The 12,614-nt window shown below is 32.8% G+C and overlaps 1 long non-coding RNA gene across 2 annotated transcripts; it reads right to left on the bottom strand.

The window, feature by feature from the left end:
* Positions 1 to 735: 735 nt before the first annotated feature.
* Positions 736 to 11,750, bottom strand: LOC127252619 (uncharacterized). 2 transcript variants are annotated; one of them, XR_007839104.1, is made up of 6 exons: positions 11,631 to 11,750; positions 11,305 to 11,410; positions 7,580 to 10,716; positions 6,401 to 6,618; positions 6,079 to 6,181; positions 736 to 1,256 (listed from the first exon to the last, which is right to left on the bottom strand). It is a non-coding gene; the product is annotated as an uncharacterized LOC127252619 (long non-coding RNA). The 2 variants fall into 2 exon arrangements; XR_007839103.1 differs by lacking the exon at positions 736 to 1,256 and having other exon boundaries at positions 5,979 to 6,181.
* Positions 11,751 to 12,614: the final 864 nt, after the last annotated feature.

The following is a 12,614-nucleotide window of genomic DNA, read 5'->3' as shown; positions in this document are numbered from 1 at the left end:
AATGTGATTGCATTTGCTCGCTTAAGCCGATTCTCGACTCGGTTGGTACTCGACCTTAGGGGATTTACAACGAAGCTTCAGTGACACCCGGTGAAGAACATTATAAGCAATAAACTCTACTGTCACTAGAAATTTTTGTGACCCAATAGATCACCGCCTATGCCCCATTAATTATTCTTCCAACCGTTCCGCTAGTGGCTCTACCTCTCTGATACCTCTCTTTAATCGAAATCGAATTCAGAACAGCAACTAAGCAGGTCGACAAGGCTCCCGCGTACTTAGCTACATTGAACTATCCAGAATCTGTTTGTGACACAAAACAGGGCTGAAATAGTCGATTCTTCTATCGCCATTCTGCAACCTTGTCGAAATCCAACTTGAACAATTCAAATCGAACATGGAATTTTTGGGTGAAGGTGGGGTGGAGAAATATGATAGGAATTTTACTAGCTAAAATAATATGCACGAATTAAAAGAAAAAAGAAGGAGAAAATCAGTTTGCTCGCGACACAAAATCGAAAATCTCATATTATTAAACTAGATAAAAATATGAGAGAAAATAAATGGAGAAAATGAAGTATATGAAATGTATATTATTGTGTATATATGGTGTGTATATGGTACAATTAGAGGGGATATTTATAGGGGAAGCTTCTAGAAGTTTGGCGATTACAACTGCCAATAAATAACTACTTCTAAAAATAGCTACTAACTACTTCTAAAAATAACCATAAATAACTAACTCTAAAAATAGCTACTAACTGCGTCTAAAAATAACCATAAATAACTAACTCTAAAAATAGCTACTAATAACTACCTATTTTCTAGAATGTTTTAGAATAAAAATTACACAAAAATAGCCAAAAATTGGCTAAAAAGTAGTCCATGAATTAAATATGGGAATTGAGAGAGTGCAGAAATAAATGCAGAGTTGAAGGATCCTGGGCATTAAATGCAGCCGTTGACCCAGCGATAATAAATGCAACGAAAATTAATGCGACCGCCGCTCATGGAGTCCGCGCAAACCGCCGCTTAAATTCCGCACCGGCCGCCGCTTCGCTCACTTCCATGCATAGCCTTCCGTGCTCATAATTGCAGCCGCCGCTCACGGATTAAAGGACATAGAATTCCGCTTCGCTCAAATTTCCGTGCAGACGCCATCGCTTTCCGCGCGGCCGGCATCGCTTTTGAAGCCTTTTTTTTCGTTTTTTAAAGCGAGTTTGGACTCCCATATCAATTTTCAAATATTATTTCACCTGTATAAATAATAAACATCTTATAAATATTTATTTAAATAAATAATACTTATTAAATAAAATTAATTTAGCCAAAATTAAATACTTAAATAGCACATAAATAATGCCTAAAAATATATTTTAAAAAACACATCAATTAATTTAATTTATACACCAAAATAATTATAAATCACAATTACTAGTTTTTTCCGTAACAAAAGGATGAAATGACGTAATAAATAGTGGTTTTTGGATATTTGTTGTTACGACCGGTTTTGTAACCATAAGAAGGTATATTTTTTATTACGGGTTCAATGACGTAACAAAAAATCGTAACTAAAAACAAACAAACTGTCACTTTAATTTTTTTGTAACAGAAGAACTTTCGTAACAAATATCGTGACTAAAAGCCCTTCCACACGCGCCGAAAGTCCGACGTTTGTTCCGAGAAAAAATTTGTAACAAACATCGTAACAACAACCCTATTATAGGGAGTGTTGACCGACAATAATAGTTACAAAAAGTTACATGGAAAAAAAATTCGTTACGTGAGTATATATTACGGATAAAAATCGTCACTACAGCGTAACAAATACACAAATTGCACAAAACATTGCTTTTCGTTATGTTTTTCCAACTTTAGTTAAAATAGAATAAAATAAAATAAAATAAAATAAAATTTGGTAGTGATATATAGTAATAATATACACATCATATGTTGTCACAATATATATATATACATACATATTGTTTTAATAATAATTATTTAGAATATATATATAGTTACAATGGGTGTATTTTTTTTACTTAAAAAAAAATTCAAAAAAATATATATTTCAAATAAATTAATATATTACCTATATTTATTATTTTTATATTACTTACACAATTTTTTATATTTTATATAAAAATAATATTTTTTAAAATTATTTCACTAAACAACAAACCCAATGTAGTTACGAGAATAATCAACAATAACGAGCCACGTAGGAACTTGAGGGGGCGACAAGCCCAACCCAAAAAAAAAAAAAAATGTACTATTTAGTTTTCAATGTGAAGGTTAAACTTTTTTGTATATTTATATTGATTAATCCCTTTAGTTAAGATTTATTATTTGATTGCGCTTTATGTTTTATTATTTTAATTTATACTTATTTCAATTAAAAATAAATTTTATAAAAATATAATTTTTATTATCTTAAATATTAGTATAAGGCTATTGTCATCAATTTTTTTATCTTTTTTTTTTATTTCTTCACTTTGATATTGTGTAAAAAAATACACACGCACACAATATGGAAGTGATGAAAATAAATTGATGAGCAAGTTTTTATTATTTTTTTTTTCACCCGAACAAAAGTTGAATTTTTTTATTTAAACAGAATAATTTAAGAGTTTATACGATTTAAAATATGTTTCGATAAACTGAGTTTGGTTTCTATATTTTTAGGGTTTATTTGTCTAGCCTTCCTCTATATATAGGTTTGGAATCATTGGGAAATTATCGGAGAGAGATATTTTCTGGGTGTGAGCGACGATTATACTATTTATGCTTAGCCACTTTGTGTCAGCTTCATACTAGTTTTTTTTGCGCGAGAAATGTCCTAGGGTTCTTGGGTATTGGGTGCAAGGAACCACCACAATAGACACTTCGTGGGTCACCTCGGAGGACGGCTTGGAGCTTGTGAAGGAATGACTGCGATCTGAAATTAATTTTCTTTCAATTCTTTATATATATAATTCTGTATTATAATCTTAACCTTTAAGTTTTATCCGCACCAATGGTTAGATCACCCAAACGGTTCAGGACTATCAAGAAACCCAACAAATGTCATATTGATTAGACTAGTATTTAATTTGTATTCCAATACTATTTAGTTTATATGATTTTTGATAAAAAAATAAATTATTTTTTTTTTACAAAATATTATATTAAAATATTTTCTAAATCAAACTTTAAATAAAAAACTTAATTTCAAATCAAAATCAAACATACCATAAATTGTTTAGTTATTTTCTAAAAAAATATTTTGATTTGTAGGAGCAGTATTTTTAAAAAATAATAAAAATTTAAATAAAAAAGATACGATATACTCACTCCGCCAAACTAGAAAGTATACATGTTTCTATTTTGGGACGTCCAATTAAAAGTAAACATTTCATTAAATACCTTACTTTTTTCCACAAATACTCCTACTTTACATTACATCATTACTTTTACACCAAAAAACAAAGGCAAAAATGTCATTACATTACTTTTAACTGCCTACTATAATTAAAATACTATTATTTCTTAAACACCGCGCCAAAAGTAATTTTATATTTTTCTTGTGGACGGAGGGAGAATAATATTTTAAAATGTGTTATATTTCATTTTAATATTCCTCGTCCAACTCTCAATATATTTATTTTGTTATCTAAATATGTTTACCCTTATTTTTTTAGTATGTACTTTAGTATTTAAATAAAAAATATTTCTCTATACTACACGGAATGACATTAGAAAATAAATGAGTTTGGAAGTATTTTTTTATTTTTTTATGATGCAACCGTTAACCGAAACTGTATATATTAAATAAATTCCCTGTCGAACCTCAGGCAAGTCATACTAGACGAACTATGTATAGCAAGTGGATTTGGAGGCACTGGGGTTCTTGACCACAAATTCACCCCAACACCGCTAAATCAACCCTTACGGGACAAAATAACCAGATATATTAAAATGAATGATATTTAAAAATAAAAATAATATAATTTTTACAAAGAAAATCATAATATTAAAATATAGTTAAAAATATGAGCAAATTGTTACATTATCAATGCTATTATCCATTTTTAAAATATATATTAAATCAAACGTATTCATTTCATTACAAAATTTTACCATTTTTAATTCCAGAGCCAGGTCAAACACGACTCAAACAATTATTATATTATTATTATATTAATGAAATAATTACAAATTTCATTGCTTATTATTTAATGATAAGGACTAAATATATATATATATATATATAAATAAAAATAAACCAAAGAATGGATTGTGACGAGGAATTCCACACGTGGGGCCCGCAAATCATGGCGGGTCCCAAATATTAAAATATTTATAGTATTTAAAATGATTAATTAATATTGTGTTATAATAATGCGCTAATTAATAGATAATGCTCCACATTATATAGTGTGGATTGCACTGATTGCGTTACTAAAAATTAAGTGGAGATTTTTTTTTATTTTTAGTTAACATGTGCCATATTATCCCATAATATACTCTCATAAATAGAATATAATATGACATAAGAAGTAGTTATTTTAAATTTTTAAAATTAAGGTTGGATATTTTTAATTGAATTGAAAAAAATAAAAAAAAAATTAAATAAGTACATTTTTATATATCTTTTTAAAATTAAAACTAAGGGTGCTTTTGGCAATGAGCTCGTAACTTTTGACTATTAGCTGATTCAATTAGTGTTAGTTGATTCAATTAGCTGATTTGACTAGCTTCAATTAACTGTTTGTATTAAAGTGTTTGGTAAAACAATTGTTTGACATTAGCTGTTTATATATAAAATAACTATTAAGGACATTGATATGTTATTTTTTAAAATATTTAATTTTGTTCATTTTGGTTTGAAATTTATGAGAATTTTTGTTATTAATTATTGAAAATTATAAAAATATTATAAAATATTTATTTTTATTTTATTATTTATATTTGAGAAAATTATTTTTACTAAAAAAATAATAATATTTTATTAAAATTATGTAAAATATAAATAATAAATCTTTCGTATATATATTTTTATAATGTTAATTATTGTTTTAATATATATAAATAAATTAATAATCTTTATTTTTTTATTTTATTTAGTTTTAAAAATTTATATATTTTTACAAATAAAATAATTTATATGTAATAATTAATAATAGTAATTATTTTAAATTTAAAAAAATAAAAATATAATTTAATAAATTAAATATATTAAAAATACTTAATAAATACTGCTATAAAAATATATTTATATGTATAAAATAAATAATTAAGTTAGGGTAAATAAAGAATACCCATAATTAAAATGAAAAAAGTCTTTCAAAACGCATGAACTTTTCAGAAATAGCTTTTTGAGTCCAAAAAGCTCTTTCAAAAAGCTAATTTATCAAACACTTAAATTAGCTTTTTGACTGGTCAAACAGCTCAAAGATGTTCGATAAGCTAAAAACTCTTCGAAACGTTTTTTTCCCAAACACCCTCTAAATCATTTTATAAGTTTTTCTTTTTTAAAAAAAAAAGGACTTTATATTTAGATATAATTTGAAACTTTGATTTGATTTGATTTAAAAATATTAAAATTCATTTTCAAATTGCAATATTGTTTCTCACATGGAGGATAGATGACTAGGCATGAAATCACACTTTGATGGCCTTAATTTTACTTATTCTATCCTTATTTTGTTTTATTATTAAAAAGTGTTCAGCTGTTTAAAGTATAATATTTTTTTAGCAAAATGTTAATATTTTTATTAATTTATTTATTTTGGAGAGAATTATTCAAATGTAGGTCAACTTTTATAGATCAAATGGTAAAATATTATCACTTAAGAATTAAATTGAGTTCAATTTCGAATGAATGCATGTATGCTTGAGTTAAGGGAAATTTTTATTCTGTTTGAAGCACTCTTCATAAGTTTTAATATTATATATATATATTTTTATTTTTTTTTATTTTTTTAGAAATTTCCAATTATATACAAAAGCACTCTTTTCCAAGGATGTGTATGTATATATGTATATATAAATATATATATATAATAAAGTAGAAGAAGAAAAGCAAAGATCTCTTACCTCACTGCTTTTGCTTTTTTGCCAGCGCTCACTCACTCTCTTTAGGACTATTCCATCTTCTAAAACTCTGATAAAGCTTTAAACAAACTCCCCATTTTGATTTCTGTAGTAGAGAGAGAGAGAGAGAGAGAGAGAGAGAGAGAGAATGAATGTGTAAGAATAAAGGCACAGATGAAATTCACAAAACCAACAAAAGGGAAAAATTTTAATAAAGGCTTCTTCTCGATCTGTGACTGCTGCTTTGCAACCTATTCATGCTACATAATTATATATTGATCATTCTTGGAAAAACATTCTAATGATATAATAATAATCACCATACCCTTTTTTGGGGGTACTACAACCCAACCCAGCCCAGCCCAGTATTGCTCCATGGCATTGGCAGCAGGTCTCTCGTCTCATCTCATCTCATGTCCCCCACCCCACCACACCCAAACTTTTTATCCTTACACTTGAAGATGATGATGATCATCAGATCAGATCAGATGTTTTTTTACCTTCATGGGGATCTCCTGATGATGTACCAGAGCCAGAAGCCATCTGCATTGTACCAATATGAAGTTCATAATAAAAGTTGGAAAGTTAATTTATAATTATCGAAAGCATAAATTAAATAGAATCGATGTGTTGGTTTAAGCACACATCACTGACAAAAATTAGCATAAGATGGATTATGCAAGTTACTTTTTAAAATTACAACATCTTTTTTTGTTTTTTTTTTTTTTTCAATCAACTTTCCATTTATGTAAATATCTAATAGTAAAATACATTGTTAATGCAATATAATTTTTTTTTTTTTTTTTTTTTTTATGAAGACAATTAGAAAAAACTAGTTTTACATATCTAGGCAGTCAATTTCAAACTCAACACCCTCAAATAGATTACCAATGAACATATGAACAAAAAAGGAACAGTTCTATTTTTTTAGAAAAATTTATAAATTAGAAAGATTCTATACTGTTCCTAGTTGGGGCACAGATGAGGGTCATGCAGGATTCTGCACATAGTTTTGGCACGAAACAGAAATGGTCCCAAAATTCTGAAATGGTATTAATATGACATTCATGTTTTGCTAAAAAACACAACACATATTGAAAACTACAATGCCACTCCACAGGCTATTGTCCTTATCAATCCTTAGGTCAATATATAACTGAACGAACATCTTTGCTGGTAGGTCAAGTAGTCATTGCACAGTACTTTACCCTACCTTGAAAATTTTTCTAAATGGCCATGAGGAAAAGAAAAACATTAAAAGAGAAACATAAAAAAAGAAATGCAATAATAATCCATGGGTTTTTATTTTTTATTTTTTATCTATCATAAATGTGAAAGCCAGCCAACCAAGGCAATTCTTGAATGCTGAAAGTGCAATTTCATCAATGCTCACTCAAAGAAAGTAAAAGGCTACTATGTCTTTGATTAAAGCTGGATGGAGTGTTTGATCAAATTGATAAAGATGGGGAGCAAGAAAGGAAAAGAAAGGGAGTGAGAATCATACTTTACTTTTTTTTTTTTCTCATCTTGTTGCATCAAATCTGACCCTTAAATCCGTGTCATCCAACGGCTGGTTTTTGCCTTCTTTTGGGTGTGCCCCCCTCCTCCCATTTCAAGTTCACCATCTGCTTCGTTTGTCTGGTGTCCTTTTATTTCATAAGTTCATCATAAATCTCTGCAAAACAAATTTACACAACAAATTAGCTGGTCTGATCTCATTCATCTCTTGTGAGCTGAAAGGAAGAAAAAAACAAACACAAGGAAGACAAGTAAAGCAGGAGGGAGAAAAGGGAAGAGGTAGCTTCTTCCTTGAGGTCGAATACTCTCTTTACAAGATGATTGATTCTTTAAACAGATACAAGCTTGAATGGTTTCCTCAGATTCCCTCTACTTTTTTTCTTTCCTTTACTGGTAATCTCCTCACCGGGCAGCCTGTTATAATCCTTTGTATTTTCTTCAAGCCCTTCCAAACTTATCGCTTTCCATGAAACATTTCCCAGGAACTATGGCTGCCTTCGTTGTTTCAACACTAGTTGTCATCTCACTTGCCACCATTCCTCTTCCTTCTTCTTCTTCATCTTCTTCTTCTTCCCTCATTTCTGATTTTCAAGTGTTAGTCTCACTGAAACAAGGATTTCAATACTCGAGCGACATGGATTTAAGCACGTGGAATTCTTCTGATTCCACTTCAGTCTGTTCATGGGGAGGAATCAAATGCGCCCGTGACAGAGTGGTTTCTCTCAACTTATCAAGTATGGGTCTCTATGGCTCTGTTTCAGATGAAGTATTGAAGCTGGACAGGCTTATGGAGTTTTACATTGATGGAAACAACTTCACAGGAGAGATCAAGGTTGAGAATATGAGCTCTCTTCGGTTTCTCAACATATCCAACAACCAGTTCAGTGGCAGCTTGGATTGGGACTACTCCAGCATACCCGATTTAGAATCATTCGACGCATATAACAACAATTTCTCCGGTTACCTTCCACTTGGTCTCTCAAGTTTGAAGAACCTCAGGCACTTGGAGCTGGGAGGGAACTATTTCTATGGAAGAATTCCAGGCAGCTTCGGGAATATCTTTACACTGGAGTACCTGTCATTGGCTGGGAATGACCTGGAAGGTGCAATCCCACAAGAATTGGGAAATCTAACCAACTTGAGGGAGCTTTACTTGGGATATTACAATTCTTACCAAGGTGGAATTCCAAGAGAGCTCGGGAAGTTGTCAAATTTGGTCCATCTGGATCTTTCAACTTGTGACTTGGATGGTCCAATCCCTCCAGAGCTGGGGAGCCTAAAGTTCTTGGACACATTGTTTCTGCATGTCAATCGACTCTCAGGGCAAATCCCCAAGGAATTAGGCAACTTGACGGGCCTGGTAAATCTTGATCTTTCTTTGAACCAATTCAGTGGAGAAATCCCATATGAGCTTGCGTACCTCAAGCAAATCAGGCTTCTCAATCTGTTCATAAACAGATTCCATGGATCAATACCAGAGTTTGTTGCTGACTATCCAGAACTGGAAACTCTTGCTCTCTGGACAAACAACTTCACAGGTACGATCCCAAGGAATCTTGGCCAGAATCAGAGGCTGCAGAATCTGGATTTGTCTTCAAACAAACTCACTGGTACAATCCCTGAATACTTGTGCGCCTCTACCCAGCTCAGCATATTAATTCTTCACAAGAACTTTCTTTTTGGGCCGATCCCAGAAGGCTTAGGCTTGTGTACAAGTCTTGTTAGGGTGAGGCTGGGGCAGAACTACTTAAATGGTAGCATTCCACGAGGTTTTATTTACCTCCCGGAACTAAACTTTCTTGAACTGCAGAATAATATGCTGTCTGGTTTCTTACCTGAAAACAAAGATTCTTCATCGAACCAATCCAAGTTAGGCCAAATGAACCTGTCCAATAACCAGCTCTCAGGGCCCTTGCCGTTTTCCATTTCAAACCTTTCTTCACTCCAAATTCTAGTCCTTAGAGGAAACAATTTTTCTGGTCCGGTTCCTCCTTCCATAGGTGAGCTTCACCAAGTAGTACGGCTTGACCTGAGTGGAAACACTTTCACTGGAGAAATCCCACATGAAATCGGGAGTTGTGTTCATCTCAATTACCTGGACTTAAGCCAGAACAACCTTTCTGGTTCAATTCCACAAGAAATATCCAAGATCCGAATATTGAACTACTTGAACCTATCAAGAAACCACTTGAGCGAAGCCATACCCCAATCAATTGGCTCCATGAGGAGTCTCATAATAGCTGATTTTTCATTCAATGATTTCTCCGGCAAGCTCCCCGAATTTGGCCAGTTTTCGGTTTTCAATTCATCTTCTTTTGTTGGTAATCCTCAACTCTGTGGACCTCCACTTCAAAATCCCTGCAATTTTAGAATAACCACAAGTGCACCTGGAAAATCCCAGGGAGCATTCAAGCTAATCTTCGCCCTCGGCCTGTTAATGTGTTCCCTAGCATTTGCAGCAGCAGCCATAATCAAGGCTAAGTCATTCAAAAAGAATGATTCGAATTCCTGGAAAATGACAGCCTTCCAAAAACTTGATTTCTCAGTCTCTGATGTCCTGGAGTGTGTCAAAGATGGCAACGTGATCGGCCGGGGGGGAGCTGGGATTGTCTACTATGGTAAAATGCCAAATGGAGTTGAGATTGCAATTAAGAAATTGCTGGGATTCAACAGCACCAGCGGCCATGATCATGGCTTTAAAGCTGAGATTCGGACACTAGGTAACATCAGGCACAGGAACATTGTCAGGCTCCTGGCTTTCTGTTCCAACAAGGACACAAATCTTCTTGTTTATGAATATATGAGGAATGGAAGCTTGGGAGAGGCCCTTCATGGAAAAAAAGGTGGATTCTTGAGCTGGAACTTGAGGTACAAAATTGCACTGGATGCAGCCAAAGGTCTGTGCTATCTGCACCACGACTGTTCGCCTTTGATCGTTCATCGGGATGTTAAATCCAACAACATACTGTTGAACTCGAGCTTTGAAGCTCATGTTGCCGATTTTGGGCTCGCCAAATTCTTGGTGGATGGAGGTGCCTCACAATGCATGTCAGCAATAGCAGGATCTTACGGTTACATTGCTCCAGGTATAATTCTTTCTTCCATCTTCTGTCTTTTACTTTTCTGCATATGAAAAATCAAATCATTCTGCTGATAGTTATTATACTTAACACTTAGTCTAGACTGTCTAGAACGAATTATTAAAATCATCTTAAATTGCACTGTCAACAATTGACTATAAAGATTCCAACAGGAAGAGTGTCATTCATGGGATGTTCTCACAATCAAGATCTTCACACCCCTTGCTGAAATTTTCTCACTTTGGTCCAGCTTTCCTAAATGAAAACCAACCCCAGAAAGGCCTTTTTAACTAAATTTATGTGATCATTCGTGATCGTTTCTGTATAAGCATTAGCCCAAATTCAAGTTCCGGATATTAGTATCCTTCCCACATAAACGTTCACTGTATCTTCGTGTTGACAGAAACTTTCCTACATTCCTTGGGTCGTGTGACCCATCCTTCCCAAATTAATCTTCATTGAATACCCAGAAATAAAGGTCTACCTATTAAGTTTCTAATTCAACATTAAACTTTAAGTCTACATCATTATAATGATGACTGTTTCATGGAGTATTACTGAAAGCAGGTGTAAACTAGAATAGAATAAATTAGAAAGACGGAAAACAGAGGAAAGGGTTTAAAAAAGCAACCGTGAATTGTGGCGCAGAAAGTAGAGCGGAGCTTAGGGATTTTCATGGGAAATCGCACTGAATCTGAGGCTGACGTAACAAGCGTCGGTTCTTGTGAAAGCTAAATCTAAAAGACAAGCATGCGTTAACAGCCTGTAAACAACACTAATTGACTACTACTTACTTTCTTCGTTCATCTTTTTGAGATTTTCAGTATAGATCATCGCGCGCGCAGATCAAAGATGAATTCTATTGTCACTCAATAGTGAATAGGCAATCCGATAAGAAAACTGAAATCGGATAATCGTCTATGACAAAAGCATCTGTCATTTTAATAGTTTACTTACCTTTTGTTTCTGATCGAGCTGCAGAGTATGCGTACACCTTGAAAGTAGACGAGAAGAGCGACGTCTACAGCTTCGGCGTAGTCCTACTGGAGCTCATAACCGGCCGGCGCCCCGTCGGCGGTGAGTTCGGGGAAGGCGTCAACATCGTGCAGTGGACCAACTACACGACAAATTGGCGTGGAGAAGAAGCTACTCGCATACTCGATCCTCGGCTCGCCGTCGTGCCTAAGGATGAAGCGATGCACTTGTTCTTCATCGCCATGCTTTGCGTCGACGAAAACAACGTCAAGAGGCCTACTATGAGAGAGGTGGTGCAGATGCTGTCGGAATACCCCCGCCGCTCGCCGGACTTCCAGTCCTCATCCTCCAGCCACCACTGCCGGACGCCGTCGCCGCAGAAGAAGAAGAAGAAAAGTGCCGATCAGAAGCTTCAACAGCAAATATTGATCTGAATTCCAAAATTTGGCGCAAAAATGATGGGATAAATTAGCTCACCTTGTGCTTTCTCTGATATGTATTTTAATTTTAATTTTAATTGTTTTTTTTTTTTTTTATATAGGAAAATTAATTTGATGAGAAAAAGAATGTAGAGAAAATAATCAATTTATATAGTGGGGTGGGTGGGTTGGGGTAGTTTGAAATTAGCCTTTCAGTGAATTTTGTAATATATAGAGTATATAATTTTTATTTTTATTTTTATTTTTATTTATTGTGAGTTTGGTTTGTCTTTTGTTTCAAATTAAAATATTACGACGTCCCTCTATATAAGGTCCAACATTTGATTGAGTTTTAGCTCGGTAATAGGAGTATTAATAAGGATCTTTCTTCTTTTAATTAAATTTTTACTAATTAGTATTATTTTAAAAAAAATTAATATATTATATATTCATTATTTTTATATTATTTATTATTTTTCTCCTATTAAAACAAAAAATTTTTAAACAAAAATCACATAACAAACACACACTAAAGATTTTTCAAAAA

The sequence above is a fragment of the Andrographis paniculata genome, unplaced genomic scaffold, assembly GCF_009805555.1.
Source record: "Andrographis paniculata isolate CXL003 unplaced genomic scaffold, ASM980555v1 Contig46END, whole genome shotgun sequence".
NCBI classification, from domain to species: Eukaryota; Viridiplantae; Streptophyta; class Magnoliopsida; order Lamiales; family Acanthaceae; genus Andrographis; species Andrographis paniculata.
The sequence above is the reverse complement of the archived record's forward strand: the minus strand, read 5'-3'. Positions and strand labels throughout refer to the sequence as shown.